The sequence below is a fragment of the Miniopterus natalensis genome, chromosome 15, assembly GCF_054644295.1.
Source record: "Miniopterus natalensis isolate mMinNat1 chromosome 15, mMinNat1.hap1, whole genome shotgun sequence".
Lineage (NCBI taxonomy): Eukaryota > Metazoa > Chordata > Mammalia > Chiroptera > Miniopteridae > Miniopterus > Miniopterus natalensis.
The window spans coordinates 17,425,600-17,451,250 of NC_142095.1; the positions used below are offsets into that span (position 1 = coordinate 17,425,600).

Consider the following 25,651-nt stretch of genomic DNA (forward strand, 5'->3'; position numbering starts at 1 on the left):
TGCTCAACCGCTGAGTCCCGCCCGGCCGGGCGGTAGCCGTTCTTTTTAACTGGCATTGGCATCCTGTGTTTTTGAGTAGGTGATATGGAATAATAATTGGCTTTCTTTCCTGTCCTCAGCATACCTATATTATTGTATTCCTTTTCTTATTTTTTAAAAATATATATTGATTTCAGAGAGAGGAAGGGAGAGGGAGAGATAGAAACATCAATGATGAGAGTCATTAATCAGCTGCCTTCTGCACCCCCCCCCGCCCCCACTGGAGATCGAGCCCATAACCTGGGCATGTGCCCTGACCGGGAATTTCACCGAGATCTCCTGGATCCTAGGCCGATGCTCAATCACTGCGCCATGCTGGCCATGCCTTTTCTAATTTTTTTAAAGAATGATTTAAACAAAAATCTTATGGATGTGAAGCGCTCTCAAAAAAAACTTGTTATAATAAAAAGCTATATTTTATCTATACCTTTTTAAAACTTGTCATTCTATGGAGCATTGGTGTTTGAAAAGGACCTGACCTAAGGAATTCTGCTCTTAAAATCATTAATGTGTGTTTCATAATCATGAGCTTTGCTGTCATAAATTTTGGCTCTTGATAATGTGAGTATTAAGTAGAAGTTAACTTTGGGAAAATAAAAGAAACCTTTATAAATATATGAATGTACTTTTCAGCTTGGTTGTTGGCAGATAATATTGAATCACACATTATGTGAACTCATAGAAAACGAGCATAAATTGAAAACTTTGACAATAGCTACTCTTATTTAATTGAACGGACAGGTACTTAAGACATAAGGTTCCTTCGTTAATTTCTATTTTAAAATATAAAATACTGACATTATTGCCATCAAAATGGGCATTATTTGTTGTAATTAACATATTTCATGGGACCCTTCAGGAGCCTGGTATCTTCCTACTTCTCCCCGGCCTTTCACTCATTTACTAATTCATTAAGGACTCTCTTACTGTCAGAATTTCAGTCATGGAAGATGTAGCAGTTACCAGGACCTGGCCCTTTTTCTTCAAGGAGCTTAGAGTCTTGATCCAGGAAATTGGAGTAAATTTCATTTTAATTCATGGATCAATAAGCATTTATTTATTATGTGACTCATATAGCACCACACCATGCTAGGCACTCTTAGAGTTGCAGATACCAGATAGTTCATAAGTGTTTATGCAATATCGTAGAATAAATGAAGAATAAAGTTTATAATTTAGCTGAGGAGGCAGGCACAAGAAACCAACACATTTCAAATCATTTAAGTAGTAAATTCAATAATACTAATTTGACAGATTAATTCCCTTTAATGAATTGGCTCTTATTTGGACAAAGTCAAAGAATTGGAAAAAATAAATCTATCCGCTCCCGGCATGTTTTAGCTAACTTGTGTTTCTGATATAGAAACCATATCCAGTTTTGCATTCAATATAAATTAATTACATGCGTATTTTAAGCTATTTAAAATGTCCAATAAAAGAGACTGCAACTTTAAATACTTTCTGGTGCTGAAGAGTTTCTTGGCCCAGATTTCTCCTGGTATAAATGGAAACTATCATGAACTGGGTTTCTTTCATTATATTCTCAGGACATTTTGTGTTACTTTGGTAAGATAGCTTTTTAATGTAGTTGGACAATCCTTCTCGGGCAAGTTCAGCAAATCTCGATGATGTCAGCCCACTAAATAGTTTCTGGGGGCATGAATCCATGACCACTCCCTTTAGAATCATGCAAGAGTACAGCATGTCCGTCTTATAAACCGCAGGACAAAATGCCTCCTGGTGACATCCAAATAGACACTTTTTCTTCCGGAACATTCTTCTTATTTGCCTTTTTGCCTTGTCTTGCCCACAGGTAAGTAGTATAGTGCACATACTTTTAAGCTATGAAGAAATATATGCTGCAATATATGCTATTATTATTTATATTATTTTTATAGTATAGAGCAGTGCTCCCTAATGCCAGTATGCAATTAAATCAGAGCATGTGCTTCTAACAGAGTCACAGGTAAAGCTGGTGCTGTCTGTCTATGGCCCACACATTGGGGAACAAGTCTACAGAGCTTAAGATGATGAACTCTGTAATCAGAGCCTAAGGTTTCTAGTCTAGATTCACTCCTTACTATGTATGTAATGTTGGGGGAGTTACCTGGTCTCCGTATATAGCTCAGTTTTCTCGTCTGCAAAATGGGAGTAATACTACGAACTGACTCATGGGTTATTTGTGGATTAAATGTGATACCACATAGATCTTATTTCCTGGAACACACCTAACCTCAAGGATATTGTACAGGCTTTGGGTAGTTGTGAGAATGACTGTATCTTTGTTATTTCTTGGTAGACCTGTTATGGGCCGTTTTATTCAAGGAATCTTAAGAGGTGTGCAAGAATCGTGGATTGTAATTGGCAGTTGCTCCCTTCTGCATTTGTTATTGATGTTTACAGAACGGTGAACCTACAAAGAAGATCATTATATTTCCTGCTCTTTCTTCCCACCTTGCTGTGTGTAAAAAGCAATTTGCACAGCAGATCTGCAAGAAATAACTGCCTACAGGTCTCAGTGTCTCTAGACCGCCCAAGTCTCTAGAATCCCACAGTCCTTCAGCACGTACAACATCCTCATAAAAGAGATTAAATAAAGTGCTCTTCAGACTTGTCAGGGCTTAATGAGAAAAACCGCTTTAAAATAAATTTTAATAAAGCACCTTAAATAACATTTTAATCAGTTGAAGTTTACACTGTGTTTCTTAATAGCATTTATATGAAAAAGATCAACGATTATTTTATTCTGCTAAGCCTGTAAAACTGGTAAAGGATAACATAATATCATAGCACATAAAAGCTACAATTAAATGTAGACAGTTGTCAATGTGCTTTTTAAAGCTACACTTAAAGTGAAAAGTAATGTACTTTTAAAACTATAACTATTTATTTATATCTTTAAAGATTTTTTTATTGAATTTTTAGAGAGGAAGGGACAGGGGGAGAGAGACACATCCGTGGGAGAGCAGGCATCGACCGGCTCCCTCCTACAAGCACCCCGACCAGGGATGGAGCCCACAGCCGGGAATCTAACTCGTGACCTTTTGGTGCACAGGACAGTGCCCAACCCACTGAGCCACACCAGCCAGGGCAAAAGTGATGTACTTTAAGAAATTATTTTGTTAAACTAGTCAGGAATATAAAGGGAGAAGCAAAGTTTATCATCACAAGTTATTCTGTGGGTAAAAAAACAACAGACTTACAAATAGTGAGTATGGAACAAACTCATTATTTTAGGAATTGAGCTGCGTTAATGGGTATTCTTTAATTATCTGTATTACATGCTATATGGAGAACTTAAAGCACTCTTGAAAAATAAATGTGGCTGTATTTGTGGGGGTAAGTAAACAGAGGGATAAAGGGAAAGGAAGAGGGAAGGAAGGATTGATTCATTGTTGTCATTCTGGAATATTCTGCCAAAGAAGTGTAGGTCTGGACATGATTTACAGCAAGACAGTAAGGAAATTCTCAGATTGAGGTTTTGCGTTGTTCCTGTTATATGTAATTTAGGCAATCCCTTTCAAAGATTAGTACGTAGAAAATGACTATAATTTACTTAACAACCATATCAGAATTTGGATAGCAACAATTATTCTGGACATTTGAGTTATATCGGTAAATATAATATTGAAAGATATTAGATCTGTCTCTACCTGCTATTTTCCTTGAGTATTCTGTTTTGCTTAGAAATGAGAAACTACTTATGTCACTAAGAAATTGATTACCAATAAAAAGATCACTGGTAGCATGGTGTAAATGACAGGTTACAGAATCACTTTGGACTGGCTCTCGATTCTGCCTGGCCTTGATTTTTAGCAAGCCAGAGAATCAGACAAAGTGGGGCTGGGCAGTGCTACCTTAAGGCAACAGCCAATACTCTCTATTGCTTTCTATTTGCGACCCAACGTGCTGAAGCTGTTGGCTCTGAATGGTGGGTGAAACATTCCCCAGATAATACGTGGAAGGAAAATAAATGTAGTGGCCTTCCCTCCGATGGTAGGAAAGGGGCAAAAGGTTAGTTTCTTTCTTTGTAACTCCCTCTGAAGGAAATAGAGACTGTAGAGTTGTCAAAACTCAGATTTTCTCTAGGTTTGACATGTTTCCAAAATTTGCTACTTGTCATTTTCCCAGAGCAGTGGTTATCACACAGCGGGCCCTCCCTTAATCTTGGCTGAATGAATTAGTCTCAGTTACCACTGTAAGTGGTCTGGGGCTGAAACGTCTTCTTTCAGATTGGTAGCTTGCCTTTGAAGATAAAGATCTGGGTTCAAATCCAAGCATTGCTACGTAGCAGGTTTGGCGCTCGCTCCCTGTATTTCACCTGCCCGAGTGAGTAATTCCTCATCTATAAAATGAGGAAATGGTGAGTGACACCGTAGCACACAAAACCTCCAACCTTCACACTTTATATAGTACTAAGCAAGTCCTGGATGAAGCCGGTGCTCAGTAAATGGCATTTTCCCCCTTTCTTTATTTTCTTTAAACATAACCAAATCCACGATTGCGTTTACTTCCACGGCATACACCCCTCTTTCTCAAGTTTTGAAAAGAAAATCTGTTTTTTAAAATTTCCCTGGATTTTTTCTTTAAAAGAAAAGTGATTTGGCCCTGTGACCTTTGGCAGCCTCTCTCCTTTTAGGTATTCTCTCGGTCCCTGTAAACTAGGGCTACACTTCTCTGAGATGTGCAAGATGCTTGTTTAAACTCACTTCTTGGTGTTGGCTGCCCTTTCAAGTAGGAGACAAATCTGAGATTTGCCTATATTGAGTTATAAATCAAATGCAAAGACTAAAATCTTTCCTGGTGACATACTTGCTAAGTTTTATTACTGTATAGATTTTCTCTGTATTGAATACTGAACATGGATTTGGAAAAGCTAATTTTTAAAAAAAAATATCTTTATTGATTTCAGAGAGAGGAAGGGAGAGGGAGAGAGAGAGATACAAACATCAATGATGAGAGTCATTGATCGGCTGCCTCCTGCATGCCCACTAATGGGGATCGAGCCCGCAACCCGGGCATGTGCCCTGACCGGAATCGAACCAAGATCTCCGGGAACCTAGGTCAATGCTCAACCGCTGAGCAACACCAGCCGGGCAAAAAGCTAAATTTAAAACAAGACCCAGCAGCTGTGACTTAGTAACGAGGGAGAAAAATCCAGCTAGTTCGAATGAAGTCACTTCACCGGTGTTCAGTTGCCCTGTTTATATCTCTGCTTCCCCTTTTCAGGGACTGTTGGCATTAAGCGTGGCTGAGAGTGAGGGCTGGTGGCTGCCTGGGGAGTAGGTGGGTGGGCACTACAAGGACCTTTCAGCTTTTCCAGAAATTCTTAGGTCACACCCACTTCTACAGTACTTGTACCAACTGCTAAGTTAAAAGCTAATTTAATTGCTAATTTTTCTCATCAAACTCCCAGCCTAGCTTGAAATACCCAGTGTGGCCTGCCACTGGATTCGTGTATACTTCCTTCCTCTGTCACTTCCAGCTATAGTTAAGATCCCCATTATTAGGAAGGTTAGAGACAAAAGGGTTAGTAGGTTAGTTATGCGAGAGTCTGCAGATGTGGAGGTGGCAGGGGTCTCAACTGACCTCCTACATCTTGTGCATCTTCATTCCCACCCCAAGTCCCAGCTGCTAGCGTGACCTCACCAGTGTGCACCGTCTCCTTCTCAACAACTGTTTACTTTATCAGCCACTCGAACAACCTTGGCTGCCACTGGATTTGGCCAACTGTTCACTGGCTGCGAGCTAACTTGAGAGCACAGCTGTGGCCAGTCCCAGTGCTGCCATTGGGGACAGGAGCCTGGGATAGTCTACTCTTGGGAATTCACAAAGCTTTTCCAGGGACCATTGTATCAGAGACACACTGAGTTTTCTGACTCAGAAACCTTCAAGGTCTCTTGGCGCTAATTGGCTGCCGATCCTCCAAGGTAGTTTTGTCGTTTTTAGACACTGAGGTTTTGCTGCTTCTCAGAGACGTACTTTTATTTTGTGTGTTTATAGCAGGATGCGTTTAGAAAGCAATAATCAGAAAAGCTACCATTTTCAAGTGCTCTCTATAAACTAGGCCTATAAACGGGGCACCGCACTGGGCATTTCATGTAGGGGTGGTGATAAGAACATACTTTTATCTTAAAAAGGTGCTGTGACCGCTTTCACACAGTAGCGTGGCCTGTGTCATCTCAGGGAAGTGTTATTTACATGTGGTAAGGTGTAAAATTTACTCCATAAGTCTGTGTGCAGGAAACTTCACATTTTTTTCCCTAAAGCTGAATTCAGTATCTATTTTGAACCCCTAATTTATTCTATGTGTAGTAAGAATACTATTTTAGTTCATTCAGAGTCTTTCTCTCTACTTTCCTGGATTATATTTATATTCTGGATGCTTTAAAAATGCTCGGGGGCGGGAGATGTCTGGTACTTTGCTCTTTTCTATCTGTGTTGGGAAGAGGTGGCCTCCACTCTGGTCTATTCCATATGATTCTCGGTTGTCCAGCCACATAAATTGCTACTGTAGCTCTTTGTTCCAAACCAACATTATCCAATTGAACGTTTTGTGGCTTTGGAGATGTTCTCTATCTGCTCCGTCTGATTGAGTAGCCACTACCCTCATGTGGCCCTTGAGCCTTGAAATGTCACTAATGTAACTGAGTACCTGGACATTTAAATTGAATTTATTTATACTTAAAAAGCCACATGTAACTAGTGGCTACTGTATTGGACAGCACAGCTCTAAACCATAAGGTCTCAACAGGTCACGTCCCTCCAGCCATTTCTACACACTGTGAAGGATCTTAAAATAAATTCTGCCACTTCTCCATGACACTCTAGATCCTTGAGAAATCAAAGGGGACTCTCTAAGGCCGTAACAGCGTCAATGCTACTCTGGTGTGTCTGAGAAGTCGTTCTGTTCAACTTGACATCATCGGAGCATTTGGGAATTCTGTGAGATTGACTCACTCATTTGTTTAGATCGCCTTTACCCCCCGTGCAGACATATATTTTGCTTCTGAATTATGGTGGGCACCAGGAATCTCTGGGAGCTTGCTGTGCGACTGGCCCTTCCTGGTGTTGGGAGTGCAGGTGGGGGAATGAAGCTGAAGCAGGTTTATTTTCTCTACTTTCTCAAAAAAAAAAAAAAGCACTTGATAGTACTCAGCTTGACTCTTGTTATTTACCGACCAACTCCAAGTTTTTGTCTTCACCCACTCTGCTGCCTTCCCCACCCCAGAGAACGGTGCTATCTTTTGAAGTCAGAATAATAGCTCTTAATGAGCGTGCATTTCTCTCAATCTGCCTTCTTATGGTGGAAACTGTATACACAGTGGCCTTTGGAGCTTATGCTTTCAAACTCAAAAGCACAGCTCTCAGAGTTCAAAAACATTGGCTTTTGAAAATCAAATGCATTTTCTCTGCTTTGTCTTCTTTTACTATGTTAAAATATACGTAATGTAAAAGTTACCATTTTAACCGTTTCTAAGTGTATGCAGCTCATCGGCATTAAGTGTAGTCACACTGTTGTACAACCATCACCCCCGCCCGCCTCCAGAACTTCTTTATTTTGCAAATCTGAAACTTTGCTCCTGTTAAACAGCAGCTCCCATTCCTCCTTCCCCCAGCCCCTGGAAACCACAATTCTGCTTTCTGTCTCTGAGTTTGAAGTGCATCACATCAAAGAAATCCTGCAATGTCTGTCCTTTTGTATATGACTTTTTTCGCTGAGGAGTTCTTCAGGTTCATCTGTGTTGTAACGTGTCAGAAAGTCCTTCCTTTTAAAGGCGGAATAATAATTCATTGTACATATATCCCACCTTTTATTCACCCATTCACCCTTTGATGGATATTTGGGTGGTTCCCCCTTTGGCCATTGTGCGGACTGTTGCTGTGAACGCCGGTGTCCAACTATCTGTTCAAGCCCCTGCTGTCAAATCTTTTGAGAATTACCCAGGAGTCCCTGCTTTCTCTAGTGCATGCTGCTGACTAAGTGGGGTTAGAGCAAAAGTATCTCAGTGTGCATCTTGACTTATAAGGAGACTTTAAAGATATGGTTTCAAAGGAGGTCTGATTTGTTCTGCATAAGAAAGTAAGAAACATTTTACATTGTCTGGTGATAGTGGGACTAGAGACAATGGAGAGGTGTAGTGATTTAACAGGAAAGTGGAAGCTGGTTACGTGGTATGAGGGACGAGGCAGTAGGGGGACATGACCCATGACATTTCCAGTGATGGTGATGGTGGTGGTGATGGTGATGATGGTGGTGATGATGGTGATGGTGATGATGGTGGTGATGATGGTGGTGGTGATGATGATGATGGTGGTGATGATGGTGATGATGATGATGGTGGTGATGATGGTGATGATGACGGTGGTGGTGGTGATGATGGTGGTGGTGATGATGGTGATGATGGTGGTGATGATGGTGATGATGATGATGGTGATGATGGTGATGATGATGATGATGGTGATGATGACGATGGTGGTGGTGATGATGGTGGTGATGATGATGATGGTGATGATGATGGTGGTGGTGATGATGGTGATGATGATGATGGTCGTGATGATGGTGATGATGATGATGGTGATGGTGATGATGATGGTGGTGGTGATGATGGTGGTGATGATGGTGGTGATGATGATGGTGGTGGTGATGATGGTGGTGGTGGTGGTGATGATGATGATAATTCTTTTGCTTTCTTCTTTCTCTCCCGCTATTCCTCCCCCTAGTCCAGCCTGTCTGGTACTATGCTTCCTTCCTCATGCTAAAATTTACTCTAGATACCCCTTAATTGTTTACAATACTCTACTTAACACAAAGACTCTGGGGAGATTCAAGGGGATGGGTGGCCTCCGGTGTGGACCAAAGCCGACCGGTGAGAAGGGATGCTCCCTGTAGGGCTGAGTGAGGAAGTAGAAGGTCTGTAGCGCAATTGATTTTCATGTAAAACTGTATATATAGGAGTTTACTGAAGTGAGAATATCATCCATTAGCAGCATTAAGATAGCCAATGATTAATATTCAGAGAAGTATGAGGCAGTTTATTTATAATATCAAATACTGGACAAAGGCCAAGTGCCTACCAATGAGGCAATATTTAAGTTACATTAGATCACTAAAATGGAATTTTATGTTGCCATAAAAAGGAAGGATTTGAGAGAATATTTAATGCCATAGAGAAAGGCTCATAATATTTTCATTTATAAAGCAGAGTATAAAACTTTTTTAGTAGTTTCTTAATTTTGTAAAGAAATTAATTAGCGTATCTATTTCTTTATTTAATGTATTGAGTCATTTATTCAGCAAATATTTATTGGGTACCTCCTATATATCATAATCTGTTATGGCTCTGGGGATCATGCTGCTTGCATTTTGGTGGAGGGAGACAGATAATTAGTTAATAAACAAGTGATAAATAAAATATGTCAGATGGTGCTAAGTACTGTAGAAAAAAAGCAGAGGAGATGCAGGGAATGTGGAAGTGGTGGATATGCATTTCTATGTTATGAAAGATTTGAGTATGAAAATATTATATGTAACAGTTATCTTAATTGTTCTTGAATAAGTTGAAAAATTGTAATTGGTTGCTGTCCGTGTTCTGAAATTCTGATATGTCACAGAGTGGTAATTTGATTAGATGGGAGTGTGAAGTTAACTCTTTTTGAGGTGGGAGTGTGTATGAGTGTGCGTGTGTGTGTCAGAGAGTATGTGTGTGTGTCTTTATCTTCATCAGTAGGAGAGATTTTGGATTTGTGGCAACAATCAAATTTTATTTCCGCTTTTAACAAAGTAGCAGTTTCCCCTGAGGATCACCCATTGAAGTCAGCTAAAATCTAGAATCTAGATTTTTTGCAGGGAGAGATATTAGGGATAAAAAGCAGAATTGGGAGAGAAAACTGGATCTCTTGGAGATAATATCTTCCATAAACTCCACATTGCAGGTTACTTAGCAAACATGGATGCTGGTGGTGTACTAAGGCAGGTACTGTGGTTTATGCAGTGCTAAGAGTGTGGGCCCTGGAGAAGTCTTCCTAAGCTAGAATCCCATCCCAGCCACCCTAGTAGCTATGTAGTTGGGACCAAGTCACTTATATTCGTTGTGACACAATTTTCCTCATCTGCATAGCCGGGATACTAAGGAAACATAATTTGTAGGATTTTTGCAATGATTAAATTAGTTGATACATATTAAGTACTTTGAACAGAGCCAAGCATATGATGGGCACTCAGTCCATTTATTAGATTTCATCTAATTGTAAATATTTCTCTTAAAAAATAATGACATTTCTAAAGCCATTTGATTTTGCAAGAACAGGGACCTAATCTAGCTCGATCACTGTTACATTTTCAGGCACTCACAATGCCTCATACGAAGTAGATGCTTGACCAATATTTATTAAATAGGTGAATAAAGGAAATCTTTTTATTAAAATTCTGAAACAGAACTTGAGGCATGTGTGATAGTGTTCTGTGCATATGCGTAAGTGTTTATAGGTTCCTATTTGCATAAGGATCAGCTCTGACTTTTAGAGAAGTGCCTCTTGATACCGAAATTAGACCTGAAGAGCGAAAGCGTGGTTTGCTCCCATTGAAATCATAAACCAGTTGACACAAGTTACCCTGATGTGTATGAATAAATTCATTTCCTTGCCTCACATTTTAAATTACATTTCTTCTAAGTGACAGTTTTCTTCCCTGTGTAAAATGAAATCTACAAGAAAAATATTGCAATCCAAAAAAAAAGTAAGCCACAAATTATAGAACATACCGAAGGAGAATACCAGGATTGAAAGCATTGATTTGTTTATATGTAATTTGATTAGCTGGATATTTGTGTGCTTGAGAAGCCATCCCAACAACATAACATGCATGAAGTTTACCCAAAATGTTGTTATGTAGTTGGAAAAACCAGAAGGATATGACTAAGCTTTCATGTCCTTCTTAACTAAGTATATCATATATTCACCTTTTTATTGACTCAAAAAGGAGAGTTAAATTTTGATAAGTACCTTTCAAATTTAAAACTAAAAGTATAGTAATTTTTAAATATAAAGATGTGTGTCATACAGTGCTCTTTAGAGCTAGAAAACCATGGATTTCCTTTATGGCTGATTTTTTGGTTTGTTTCATTATGAAAAAGAAAAGGCATCTTTTCCTCTTATTTGCTTTGTTTAGCCACCAATCCCACTATTTTAAAACATTAACAAAGACAGTGTATAAGTATATGTTTATTGATTCTTTAGGTTAATCAATATGTTATGAGTAATGCCATATATATATATATATATATATATATATATATATATATATATATATATATATATATTACTGAGAGGTTAGCATTGGAAAAAGTATGCAATTTCCTGAAATGTTTATACTTGATTATAATTTTCTCTGTGTACTAGAATCATAAGAGCACATTGCTGAAAGCTCCATCTTTTAGAATCTTAATGGATTTATTGATTATCTAAATAACAAGATATAATTTGAAGTTTCCTCAGTGAAGTCAGGACACCCAGAACTAACATTCAGAATGGCCTGAAAACAGTAATTTGGCGCAATCTCTAAATACAGATAAATATATTGTTTTTCTGTTCCCCTGCTTTACCTTTTGTTTCTTTTTTATTGTTACTTGTGTTTTTCTACATTTGCATCAATTCTCCAATTTAAAGATCCATCATTTTGACATACACACTCATGTGACTTCGTGTAATTCAAGTGCTATAGTCTTATTCAAGGTAATTGAATAATCATGAATAGTAGAATAAGATAAAGGTAAAGTAATAAGGTAAAAAATGCTCTGCTTCTAGTGATTTCATTTTAATTTCACTCTGATATGAGACCAAAATGAGTGAGTTTATATTTTTCTCTGCCCTTGAATACCAGCTTATGAGAGCTAGAAAGTTAATCATTTTTCTATTAAATCTTGAAAATATACTGAATTTTCTATTTCTTTCTGTCTTCAGATTTCATCCAAGTTAAACAAGTTCTACTCTAATGACATCATAGATTTGCTCATAATAAATATATTGAAGTAAGAATATAAGAATAACTTTCCTAAATTGATTCATCAAATAAATAAATAAAATAGATATAATGCAATTTTCCTGTTATCCTGATTATATTTGACTAAGATACATGAAAAAGTGATTTCTCAGGACTTCAAATTGATTCCAACTTTCACACGAAATGATAGTTTTTATTTTGTTTCCCCAAGTTTTGACACATCCAATCCAGCAGTGATAATGTATGTTTCACTACAAATTAGGGAGAAGCAACAGTCCATGCCAATTGTATCTGGAAGTAGATTTGTAATGTCTTTTTTCTCTGGTTTCTTTCATTAAAGAATACACTCCATGGCCTAATTCATATCATGCATTATTGTTCAATCTCCCAGAGCAAAACACTATTCTATTGCCTTTTTTTCCCCTTAACTACATTCTTTTGGAAATTGACTTAATGCATTTCATACAGAATTGTTTTGAATTAACAAATATCAGCATGAGAAGTAAGTAAAAATTTAGTGTATTTCCCAGGGGTTTAAACTAATGGTATAAACTCAGCAAATGAACAAATTAAGAAATGCAGTCACAAATTAGTCACTTTTAATTGAAATTTATCAGCTTCCATTACCTCACCAGTATGCCCTGCTTCCTTCCCAGTATTGTTTTTCTACATAACATTTACCAACATCTGACATTAATTTACATATATGTTTATTTAATATTTATATCTCTACCACGACATATAAGCTCTCTGGGGGTAGGAATGTTATAATCCCCCCATTTAAAATTTTATTTTATTATTCTTTATTGAGGTATAGTCAACATATGGCATTATATCAGTTTCAGATGTACAACATAATGACCCAGTATTTGTATATATTGCAAAACAATCACCACAGTATATCTAGTTAATTTTTAATTGACTCTCTCTCTTACCACTGGGTTGTAATCTCTGTGATGGTGAAGATTTTGTTTTTGTTTTTGTTTTTGTTAAACCACTATGGCACTGTGACTAGTTTAGTGCCTGGCACATAGTAGGTTCAAAAAAAATTGTTTAAGTGAAGGCAATCTGTATTGGGCATCCATAGACATATCCCTGCTGTCCATACACATATATACATTTGGATTTTACATAAGCCCCCAGTGAACAAGGATCCATCTCTGGAAATCTGAAACCTTAGAGGAAAGGCTTTTATTTCTAGTATAAACTGATGAGAAGAAGCATCCTTTACCTCAATGCTGACCAGGAATACCTGCTGATTTTATACCCAAGTTCTGGCATTGGGAAGCGTCTCCTCCCTATCTCAAATCTTGACTCAGTTCTAAAAAGAAAGCCACAAATTCGAAGATTTTGCAAGCTCAAAATGCCTCTTGATGCCTGCCTGGAACTGAAGCAACTGAGGTGCAGAAAGGCTGTTCGACTGCCCAAGAAGGCTTCATGGATATTTTTGAAAACTATATGTAAATACTTTAAAAAAAAAAATAAGGGTAAAGACAGACTCCTTACCACAAAAAGAAAAGAAAAAACCTTATTCATGGTGATCTTGGTGTTAAAGGAGGTGTTTTCTCCAAAGAAAGGGAGTTCAGCAAATCTTCCTTTGCGTGGTTCCAAATGTATCAACACCCCCGTGCATGAAGGTGCTAGAGTGGGGGGAGAGGGCGACAAGCGATGGCTCTGCAGTTGTGTAACAGGGAGCAGGATGCTCCAGAGATGTCACCTGGAGGTACTGGCTGTCATAAGGCAGTCTAAGGTTGACCTGCCTTAGGGGGTAGGAAAGAACTCGGGACCCATGGGGCATAGGGCCCGAGGGGCAAGCGAGGAGCCAGGCGCCACCGCTGGCAGCCTGCCCTGAAGCCCAGCCTGGATCAGGAAGCACCCGCCAGAAAGCTGCTCTTCAGTGTCTCCCTGTGGGTGTGTCTGCGCGACATGAAGTCACAGTGACATACCTCACTCTCCCCACAAACCAAAACGCGAACGCACACGTGGTACGTTTGCATGTTCTTTGTGCAGACGGTTAAATATAAACATAAATAATGTAAATATCCTTTAGAGTATCCCTTTGCATCAGTCAAACGGCCTTCTCTGGTATCTGTCTATGCAGCTCAAGAGACAATTTGGATTTTTACCCCACCCTCACCACCTGCTCATTACGCGGACTGGGAAGATGATGACTTCATGTCTTTAATTCTCTCTTCCTTCATCTTTCAAGTAGAGAACTCGGGAGTGCCCAGATCATAGGATGTGTTGGAGGGTCAGCCCGACAGGGTGATGAGCACAGAATGGGTGCTCGATAGATGTCAGTGACAGATTGTTATGATGATGAAGGTTGATGAAGATGAGGAGGAGGAACTTGAGTTTCACATTTCTGATGATAACAATGATTCCAAAGTCATCATAACATCCAAACTCAAATGTACTTTTGAGTTTGTTAAACCATGCCCTCCTATTTTATAGATGAGCAAAGTGAGGCTTAAAAAAGTGAAATGACTTGCCTAAGTGTACATAGTGTGTTAGTGACACTGGACTTTGGCTGGTGTTTTAGAAATTCAATTCAACTCAAAAGTAAGGTTGTGGATTTGGAACATTTTGAATTTGAACACTGGTTCCTCCATTTACTAGCTGAATAATTATGAGCAATGTTCTTGTATTTTATAATCTCCCCTTTTCCAGTCAGATGGTGATGATGGTAATAAAACCTACTTCACCGCATGATTGGGTGGAGACAGTGAGGAAATATATACAGAGGGACACTGTCTCCATGGGTCCTTCCAGAGAAAACACCATCAATATGGTGAATATTTTATCACATCCTTGCAGCAAATATTGTGATGGGTTTCCTCACTTTTATTTGGCAGAGACTCATGAAATGATGTCAGAATACAATTCCATCAAAGCAATTCTAGGGCAAGCCAGCACAGTGTGTCCCAGTTTTGCATCTTTCTGTTGAATCCATGACTAGACTTCGAAAAACAAGATGAGTTTGTGTTATGTATTGCATCTTGGATTCTCCTCTGTGATAAATACGGGAAACAAGTAGCCTATAGAGCTTAAAATAGTAGCTCACATGAAAGGCTGCCCATCTTTTGGTGGAATTTGAGGCCACTTTCACTACTAAAAGGAAGCCTGAAGAAATGCTAGTGGCGGGGAGGAATAAGAAATTCCACATGGGCAGATCAAAGTGTGTCCTTGATTAGACAGTCATTGGCAGCAGCCCCCACTACTGGCTCAAGTGGTCATTTTCATCTGTTTAATCCTTTCATTTTCAAAGGGAACATGGACTATGGAACATGTATATGTTCTTGTTTTTTCTTCTGTTTTAAGAATGAGCCTTCTTTCCTGGTAAGAGAGGAATAGAATTGGCAAAAACCAGATGAAAATCAGAAGTAGATTTTCACAGGGAGCTGTGTAGGAACAATTCATCAGCTGAATGAGCTTCTTAGAGCCCCCAACTTCCACCCCAGCTCGAGGCTGACTTGGCCAGACGAGGCCCAAGGAAGAACCCTGCTTGCATTTTGGTTCTCCTGCCCAGAGCAGATGACTTTGACAGACCACTACTTTTAGAAAATCTCCAGGAAAGAGGGAAGTACAAGTCCCCAGTATGACAGACTCATTTCCCCAGATTATGAACAGATCACAACAAGAGACTTTAGTCGAATTCTCTGTGTTTTAGCCAACACTGTCTATTAATTATATGGTACAGTGCTGGTTGGGTGACTTTAAAAAAAAATTATTAGTTCTTTCTATCCTACTAAGCATTTCCCAGTCAAAATATGAGTGGGAAAGTACGTGGAGTCATAAAATCATGGAATTAAAATGGATATAGGTCGTATTTGAGGAGCTGTAGGGATATATTATTTTAATAGAGTCTTTTGCACATAGTAAATACTCTGAAGTTTAGCTTTTATTTTTATCATTATTGTTACTACCCAGGACTACTTCCACTTTAGATTATGGGCTTGTTTATAAAAATTCAGATCCCATGGCTCCTCGCCATATCTACTAACTGAGAAGTAAGAGTGGTTCCAGGGAATCTGTATCGTGAGGAAGGTCCCAGGTCCCAGGTTACTTCTGTGCTGGCAGCCAGTCACTAAGCTGTGGGACAGAATTCAGCAGCTACCTACAGACTCACCTGCCTTTCTTAGAAAACAGGATATAGGAACTTGGAGAAGTTAAGCAACTTCCTTTTCCCTTATTTTATTGACTTCTTTCTTTTCCCTAGGTTGTTCATAAAAGCTGCCTTACACCCTTTCTCTCCAAGAGTACCCTTTAGGAAATGAATAAAAATGATTTGCCTAAGGTGCCATAGCCCTCTGGAGGCAGATCTGGGAATGAGTCCTCGCTTTTCCCACCACTGCCAGTTAGTATTTCCTCCGTTGAACCCCACAGCCTTCCTCTGTTAATGTCACTGCCCCAGTTTAATTACTCACAGCAACGTGCTAACCTGTGAGCAATTAAACTGGATCCCACCTCACAATAAAATGCCACCTAAAGCGCTTGTGTCAGAGTGAAGACTTTGTGCAGCAGCCTTTTGCTCACCTCCAGCTTCAGGCTTCCTAATCCATCGCCACCTCTCATGCTTCTCAGATGTCCAGCAGCAGCCCTCAGCAGGCCTTTGTCCACAGTGTTAGGGCAGAATGGGGACAGCGCTGCTTGGCGGGAAGAGTGAAGTCTGTCAGATCATAGCTGGATTTTGTCTTGCAAATCGCAAAGGGATTATTACTATACATACCTGTTCCTTGTTTCAGAATATCTTTGCAAAGAAAACACTCGACATTTTTGGTCCATTCTGCTTGTTGTCTGTACAATAACATTTAAAATAAACTCTTTAGATCAGATTATAGTTGTGGCATACACCAAATCTATCAATATCGTTGCTCGATTCAAAGGCAGTTAGATGACCAGCAGACCTCTTTCCACAGAGCGACTGGGTCAATACGCTAATAGAAAATTTCCTTCCACTCCAGAACAATAGATGCTTCATGGGTGATGCTTGCTTCAACAGCACACATTTTTTAAAAAATTTAATAATATATTTCAGTTGACTCCATAAAGAACAGCTTTTCTCAATACATCTATAACCATACCACCTACATTTTTATAAACAAAATGAAAATTGCATGCCGAAAGGTTTGTAGAAGTCAAGCCTTACTATAGTGAATAGTACTCGGTAGAGAATGTTTCTAACCACACATTTTATGTGCTGTTTCGTGGGAAACCACGTCTGCCTCATACTACGGCAATTGTGGTGGGGTGTTGTGTGTTTTTTTGTATTTGCATTTTCATCTACCTCTGTTCTGTTTTTTGTGATTTGCACAGCTCAGAAGCCCCAATAAACAAAGGAGGCATGTAGAATTTTAGAAATTGAGATGGGGTTGGATGGTGAGAAAAGGACACTTGATCTACCACCTGATTGATTTTCATGGCATAGTTTAGTTTTGGAAACTCTCAGCTTTCCTCATAAAACATGACATACAGATAAACGGGTCATTCTTAAAATTATTCAGAGCCCAACATAAATTGGAATGTGTGGGGGACCTTCAGATATGCAGGCTGGGCTCAGTTTAGCTTCCTTACTAGTTGTTCCATAGCACGATGTTTCCTAGACTTGGCCTTCACAAACCAGTAATAAAACTCTGTCTCTGTCTCTCTGTCTCTGTCTCTCTCTCTCTCTCTCACACACACACACACATTACTTAAGTTTGCCAACAAAGGGCATTAAAACAAACAGCCTAGCATATACTATTAATATCATTTCATTTTAAAGAAAGATGTTTTAACACCAAAAGAGATAACCTCAAAAAGAGAAAAAAAAATCATCTCGTAATTATAGTCATTTAGTTTTATCTAAAAAATTCCCTTAACTGACCTAATTTTAAAATTGTATTTTATTGCAAAGCATTTTAAAACTCATCATTGATAGACACCAAATCCCTAATTGACATTTGCTTTTTTGCGCTAAGCCCCTAAATACCCAAATCCTTTAAACATACCTGTCAGGGCCACATCCGTGTGCATGGGAGCCTGGAAATAGCCCACCAGCCTTGGTCCCTGGCTCTGAGATCTGTCTGGATCCCTGCCCATTTACAAATTCTAACACACTTGTCTGCCTCTCTTGCTCCCAGGTTCTCCATTCTGCCTCCAAATATTTTCCTTAGGCATCCATCTTGGACTCACTTTTCAGGTTCCGCCTTGAAACTTCCCTTCATGTCCACCTACCTAGCCTTCCCTTCAAGGGAGGGAGCACGGGCAAAGGCCAAGGTCGCCACAAGGTGGTGGTAATGATAAACCTCCTCTGCACTTCATCCTGCCTTGGCCACTGGGAATCCCACTCACATCAGGTAGGAACATCCCACAGAGAGAGAAAGGGAATGCCACCGATCAGAACCAAATCTGACCTCAAGAGGTGACATTTCAGCCACTTCAATAAATAAGCCATTTTATTACTTAAGCCCAACGACCATCACTTTGCCTGTCTGTGTTGTGTGTATACATTGTAGGGGATTTTTGTGACAATTGAGGCTGTCTGGCACAGTGTCTGGCACAGGTGGCTCTTAGGCCACGTTCATTCCTTTTCTACTTCCTCACCTCGCCACGTTTTCACACAGGTGGACACATATGAAGGGCACTTGGATGGGTTTGTTCTCTTTGGCTGTGTGTCTGGAATATTTTGGACCAGTGAGAAAATTCTAGAAGCCTCACAGCATTGCACATAGAGCAGGAGCTTCGAGCTAGGTAGATCTGGGGTTCAGTCCTAGGTATATGACCTTGGCAATGCGTTTATTCTTCAATTCCAAGTTTCCTCATCTGTGAAATGAGAATTGTGTCATTTGTTTCATAGGGCAGCTCTGAGAATTAAAGGGAGATAAAATGTGGAAAGTACCTGACCAACAGTGTGATTTAAATAAAATGGAAACTTTAAGAAAGCTGGAAGGAAAGAGGGCTTGAATGACAACCTCAGATTGCTTTGACCACCTCGGCAGCTCTGCCCATTAGAACTTTCTGTGATGATGGTTGTTCTCTCTCTACTCTGTGTGGTAGCCACTTACCACTTGTGACTGTTGAACACAGGAAATGTGGCTAGTGAGATCGAGGAACTGAATTTTTACTTTTAATTAATTCAAATTTAAATAGTCACACTTAGCTATGTCCATGGTATTGGACAGCACAGGAGAAGAAGCTATATGACTTTTGTGTCTCTCAGTCACACAGTCATCAAAATTGACAAGAATGAGTTCTTAATACTTTGTTATTTTCCAAGGGCTAAATTTGGGTCTTAGTTAAGATTCTTTCTCCTAATGTAGTCAAGTAACATTGTTCTATTGTTCAAATTTAGTGAATATGTCTGTGTTTTTATAGCCAACAGAGAAGGGAGAGAAAACTGTTGCTAAGTATCCATGTTCAAGAGGACTAGATTCAGAAAAAATTATTTCTTTTTGGTCCCTGAATCCTGAAAGCTTTACCCCATGGCTGGTTTAGAAACTTTCCATTTGAGTGTGCCCTACAGAATTCTCAGGTAGTCCTTCCTGGCTATTCTTTATTTGTATCATCTTATATTCTGACTGTCAACAGGAAGAGCCAAAGCATGTAAAATGCCTGCATCTGCAAGGATATGAATCTTGGGAAGACTTAAAAAGTCCCTTGGACTCATTAGAAAATGTTTTCTTTGCTTCTTATATACAAAGCTGGTTACATTAGACCTTTACTACTTGATTTGACTGTTGGGGGTCTACCATCAAAATATTTCAAGTATTATAAAAAAATCAATTCTGTTCTATCCTGTTACATTATAATTTTAGCTTATTTAGTCTTAAAATTAGGTTAAAGAAAGTATTTGAGAGATAGGCAAGAGGCAAATGATGAAAATATTTTTGAGTGTGTAGATTATTACAAAGTCCAACTTTTATGGAATCTTAATCCTTCCTTTCAAAACCTCACGTTTGGGGTTGGGAATGGGATGTGTTTGGCACGTCACTCTAAGGAGGAGATTTTTACCTCTAGTCTTTAATAGATTGAAACTTGGCTTCAACTCAGAAGTTGGGAAGAGTCTGGAGACTGCAGTGTGACTGCAGTTGAAATAAGATGCCCTTTCCTCACTGGCAGGGACTCAGATTGAGCTGGCTCATGGTTTTCCTGGACTACTCAGCACTCAACCTGCATGATGCTTGACTTGGGTCTTCTGAGGCAGGTGGAAGAGAGCTGGGGAGTGGCGCTTTCCTTCCTGAGTCCTGTGTAGGTCCTCAAGGTTTCCCTGGTTATGTTACTGAGCCCTCATTTCCCCAGCTGTCTGGATTTCCACCCATCGAATTCTTTCCATTTTTCATTATAAGACTTCAAAGTAAGATTATTTTGCATATTTCTGCTTTTTAAAAATAAACTATATCTTTTCCAACTTCGGTAATGTATCTTTATCTTTTACACGTATCTGTTTGGAAATAGCATTGTTATTTTTATTGTAGTACTTTTTGAAAAGAAAAAAAATAATTACTTCCTTTAATGCCAATTTTTAATTTTGGACTAATTTTGTAGGTCACCCAGAAAGCAGATATATAACAAGGTAATCCTCTATGCAGGGGAAGCAGGGCTTTATTTTAAGGTTTGTGACTACCAGCAAAGCTCCAAAGACAGACCAAACTATAATCTCCAAACCTGTGTTGTAATGGCAAGAAAAAGCACTTTTATGAGTAGAGATATCTCTTAAAATCGTGCTGTGGCTTTCATTAAGTAAATAATGTCGATTGATTGCATATGAAGTGGAAATAGAAGCTGAACTAAATACTTGTAACATTTTTTTTTTTATTCTTTTTATTATTATCGTTATTTTAATCGTCACCCAAGAATATGTTTTTCATTGATTCTCGAGAGAGGAAAGGAGAGAGAGAGAGAGAGAGAAATATCAATGTGAGAGAGAAACATCAAATGATTTCTCCCCATACATGCCCCACCGGGGATCAAACCAGCAACCTGGGCATATGCCTTGAGTGGAATTTGAACCCACAATCCTTTGGTGCACAGGACGACACTCTAACCAACTGAGCCACAGTAGCTGAGGTATTTTCTTTACTGTATATTGTTTCATCTTGACTAGATACATGGTTCAATCCATTTATGTCTGAAAAAACAAACAAATAAAACACCTTAGGGCCATTTATCCCTTTTTCCCAATAGCTCCGGATGATTTTGACATATTCCAGCTTTTCACTTCAAACCCATTAGCATGCATAATTCAGGACTAATTTTTGTCAGTTTTATTGCTTTACTTTTGCAAGAAAAAGAATCTGCGGTTCAGATAATCATGACTAACTGAACAGATGAGGAAACTGAGTCACAATCATGCAAATCACACAGCTAGTTGATATTTCTCTCGCTCTCCCTCTCCCTTCCCCTCTCTAGAATCAGTGAAAAAAAAACATATCCTCTGGTGTGGATTAAAAAAAATGAAGATCAGAACTCTCACGTGAATGACTGCAGTATTAAACCTGAGCCCTTATTGTCAAACACAAGTTCTGCTTCTAACTATAAAAAATGGTAGGTTGTTCTAGTTGGGGACATTATTTTATCATTGCTTTGTTTCAGTGACAAGTTGAGAAAGCAAGGCTAATAAACATTTTCATTTGGGGGCAAGATTTTTAAATTATTTCCCTTTACCATTGCATTTGGCCTCGAGCATCCACATAAATCATTTTGAAAGAACAGATGAATTATTTTAAAGATTTGAGTCTTAGTTAAACTGAGCCTACCTGTGAAAGTACTATAGCCACCATCAAGTAAAGTGAGGGTTAGGGAAACTACATCCTCTAGTTTACATGGAAAAGCAAAATAATAGTCATGTCCAAGAGAAATTAAAATTAAGAACTTTTGAGCCCAGCCGGGCGTGGCTCGGCAGATGAGCGTCAACCTGGGATCCAAGAGATCGGGGTTCGATTCCCGGTCAGGGCACATGCCCGGGTTGCGGGCTGCGGCCAACCAATGGCTCTCTCATCATTGATGTTTCTATCTCTCTCTCTCCCTCTCCCTTCCTCTCTCTGAAATCAATAAAAGATATATTTAAAAAAAAAAAATTAAGAATTTTTGAGCTATATAGATGGATTGAATTTAACACAGAAAATGAATTTGACTGTCATTATAGCTGTATAGGTTTTATATACATATAAAGATATAGGTATACAGATATAAATATGTATACACATCTTTTGGGGGGAGAAGTAGACAAAACAGGATGCTCCACAGAATTGCCCCTAGCATCTGCAGATCCTGGACAAATACTATTTGGTGGGCTTCCTGTCTATAGAACAAGTTGATTATAAAATGTATAACAAAATTCATGGGTCCATATGAGGTATACTGATTTATTGAAGAAAAATTAGAATAATTAGAATAGCATTTGTCGTCCAGTCAGTGCACATGATTTTTTTGTAGGGTATCTCCATCTCTTCCTGTTCTTTGCACCATTCCTAGTTAATTTCATATCTTTCCCTGTAAGGAGCAGGGAACAGCATTGTATTAAAATGCCAGGGCTCTGCAGAGCTAGTTTGTAGTAAAACAGAATAGATCTTGCTTCTGCTTTTTTCTAACACCATTCATTTAAGGGTTGTCGGATTGTTATTGATGAGCTGTCTCATCCATCAGCTCCAGGTGAAGACTGATACTCAATGACCCTACTCAAAGGTTGTTACTGTGCTTCCTCCTTAAAGATGGCAGGAAATGCAAATCTTCCAGACTATGTAAGAAAGTGTGAAGGATAATTCTTTTTTGGTGATGTTAAATTTACTGTTTGAATTTTCTAATATAAACATAGAATATCTCCCACAGTTCTCTGAACAATTGAGGCAATAATCATTGATTGTCTAAAATGTGCTCTCTTTCACTGGGGACCACACCCCTGCCACCAAAACATGACCAACTCCATTCTGACAAAAAAGGGCCACACTCTTCAAGACATGGCCTAAGAGGACAGGGACAGCATGAGGTGGGAGATATCAGTGGGAGACAAGAAAGGACATTGACCAGAAAGATTTGTTGGCTTGAGGAGGAATAGCCTGGAAAGCCATCTAGGAAGACAGTGGAGCTGGTGGTGAGGGTAGGTAGTCTTCCTGAGTGTCGAGCATTGGGCTGCATAGGGCCAAGGTCAGTGTCACTCTGTCAGTGTTATGGACCTGGATGGTCAGAACAGGAGGGACAAGAACCATTCAAGGCCCATGTGTGTGATTCAAGCAGGGTCCATGGTGGGCAGTGCATAAACCAGAGTCCCAAACGTGCTTTGTGTTTGATGGATGTGAATAGTTCCCCAAAATCAGGTGTCAGCAGCTTTGGTGGCCTGACTTGCATACAAGGTGCCCCAGCACCCTCCTGGAACTATGTTGCCCATAAGAGTCATGACGACCTCAATGGCACAAGTCACTGAGCTCTTTGGCACCTAGTCCCTATGCAGGGTACCCCAAAGGATGACCCTGATAGCTCCTGTTGGTCCAGGCACCCATGCAGGACTTGGAAAATTTTGAGGAAAGTTCCCCCAAAGTGCAGGATGGAGGCAGGCTGGCTTCCTTCTCAAGTCTAAGGGCCATATTAATGCCAGGGCCCCAGCCCTGGGGCTGCTGATTTATTGGGCCTGCACTAAAGCTATATTTATCTCTTCATAGCTATGTAGATGGACTAAATTTAACATAGAGAATTAATTTACATTTATGAACACTTTTCTATTCATAAACTCACATGAAGTCTTTAACATCTTAATACCTCTTAAGGAGGAACGAAGGCCATCTGCTTTAACCCCTTTCAATGGATGAAAAATATAACTTTCAGGCTTTTGCTTCTAGTAAGTGACAAACACACAATTGCAACCTTGACCTTTCCACTCAAAATTCAGGACTCAGTTCATTCCATCACTTGACTTCTCAAAACATTTGCCTTTCCTCTGCTTGGTGAGGCTCGGCATGAATCTAATGGAAAGAATCAAGGCCGGCACATCTGGGAAGCTTACAAGCAGATGATCTCTTCAGACTAAGTGTTAATTGTTTGGTGTCAAGGCCAACGGTGGGGATATTGAAAATCTGGGGGCAAATGGTCTTGACCTGATTTTCTTTCTAAAGCATTATTTTTGAAGGCCTTGCTGCTCTGTCACTTGTTTTCTATTAAAATAGATTCATCTTCAATCTATGATAAGACCTAAGGGAGATTTTATTGCATCAGAGTCTCAATTTGTGAGTAATAAAAAATGAATGGAAACTCTTTGTGCCTCCTATAAAAGAAACTGCATCTTTTTATTAGCAAATTGAGTCTCTTCTGGACTATAAAGTGACGGAGCACATGTTTCTGGCCTAGGAAATAAAAGTAAAACAACAATACAAGAGAATTAAAGTCCAAGAGAGTAATATATTTTCCCTTGTGAACTAAGAACCAAACACACACACACACACACACACACACACACACGCACACGCAGTGCTCGAATGTGGGAGGGAGACACCAAGTTAGTACAGGGACAGAAAACAAGTTAAAATTAGTAATCAAACGGGGAGCTTTTTTGTGATGAGAGCAGCAAATGTGCTTGAGTATCTCCGAAGACAGCAAGCTGCATTCATTTGTCCTCGGTAACTAATGTGAGTCTCCTGCTTCACAGCTCTGGTGCCTCTGTTCCTGCGTTATTAGCTGAGGTCGACATTTCCCACCCAAAGGTTGTCCTTAGTGGTGATCATGTGCCACTGCGCAAAACAAACGGCTTTACACACACACACTTTTTTAAAACTGATGACATGAGGAATTGGCAGTTTCTCGTTCACTGCATTATGAATACCTCACATTGCCATCCCTACCGGCCTCTGCTTTGGCCTGTTTTTAATGTGTCTACATAAGCTTTACCATAGCTGAAACTAAGGTATGTTTTATTTTTTTTCCCCACCACAAACTCTTCTTTACAGGAGAATGTTAATTAGTAACTGATAGATATAAAGATTGCCAGCGACAGCCCATTAATTCCATTTACTTTAATAGGACTTAGAACTTAGCTTGCAGTACAGCTGTATTCAGACTGGATTATAAATGTAATTTTTTGCATCATTAACTTCCCTGATTAATCTTAGACAGCAAATGCATAATTATCAAGGGAAAAAGCCACCCAGTATTTGCAGCAAGGAGTCCAGCTTTCCAAGTTGTGCTTTTGCAGCCTTCTTATTAACATCATGGTGTGGTATGTAGTGCAGGTTTTTATAAGGAAATGACTGCTTTCCATTGCTTTATGGTTAACCCACACTAGGCATTTAATGCTTCAGAAAATAATTAATGTGTGTGTGTGTGTGTGTGTGGTTGTGTGTGTGCGCGTGTGTGTCCAGCACACACAGCCTTGCTTACTTACTGTGTTTGATTTATGATGAGTTCACCTACAAAAGATTTGCATAACAATAGCACTAGTAGTTTGCATAAGTAGCTTTCCAGTTTTGGACTTAGAGGACCTTGCCAGTTCTGCCTCTCGAGGCCTTTATGGAAAACTGCCTTCTACGACTGTGACATTTCAGGGGTGAAGTGTACTGGCAAGCATTGTGTCCCGTCCACCCGTGTTCCTGTTGGGCATATGGCTCAAGATTCAGCATATTGCATAAAACCAAAACACAGAATCAA

The 25,651-nt window shown here is 39.4% G+C and overlaps 1 protein-coding gene across 1 annotated transcript in view; it reads left to right on the plus strand.

The window, feature by feature from the left end:
• ZNF385D (zinc finger protein 385D) overlaps positions 1-25,651 on the plus strand; it is a 240,838-nt gene that overhangs the window by 73,394 nt on the left and 141,793 nt on the right. The window lies entirely within an intron of this gene.